Here is a 680-nt window from a genome sequence, read left to right as displayed (position 1 = left end):
CGTTTTGTTTTTGTTTACCTGGACGATATTCTGATTTTCTCCCAGAACGAACGCGATCATGTCCAGCACGTCAGGCGAGTGCTCCAGCGGCTACTTGAGAATCGTTTATTCGCCAAGGTGGAGAAGTGCGAGTTTCACGCACGGTCGGTTCCGTTCCTGGGATATATCCTCTCTCCCGAGGGTATCCGAATGGATCCTGCCAAGGTAAAAGCAGTTGCTGATTGGCCCACCCTAGATAGTCGTAGAGCGGTCCAGCGATTTCTGGGGTTTGCCAATTTTTACAGGCGGTTCATTCGAAACTTTAGTCAGGTCGCCCTTCCTCTGACTGATCTCACCGCCACTAAGAAGCGGTATGGTTGGTCTTCGCAGGTTCAGACTGCGTTTGAGAACTTAAAGAGTCGCTTCGTTTCGGCTCCCATTTGAACCACACCTGACCCGTCTCATCAGTTCATTGTGGAGGTGGATGCGTCAGAGGTGGGGGTTGGGGCTATTTTGTCCCAAAGATCACGCTCGGACGAGAGAATACATCCCTGCGCCTTCTTTTCTCATCGTTTGACCCCCTCGGAACGGAATTACGACATCGGGAATAGGGAGTTACTTGCTGTCAAGCTGGCTCTGGAGGAGTGGCGTCACTGGTTAGAGGGGGCGGGGGTCGCTTTTATTGTTTGGACTGACCACAA

This window comes from Sinocyclocheilus rhinocerous, unplaced genomic scaffold (genome assembly GCF_001515625.1).
Source record: "Sinocyclocheilus rhinocerous isolate Xijiao unplaced genomic scaffold, SAMN03320098_v1.1 scaffold2665, whole genome shotgun sequence".
Lineage (NCBI taxonomy): Eukaryota > Metazoa > Chordata > Actinopteri > Cypriniformes > Cyprinidae > Sinocyclocheilus > Sinocyclocheilus rhinocerous.
Note: the sequence above shows the minus strand (reverse complement) of the source record.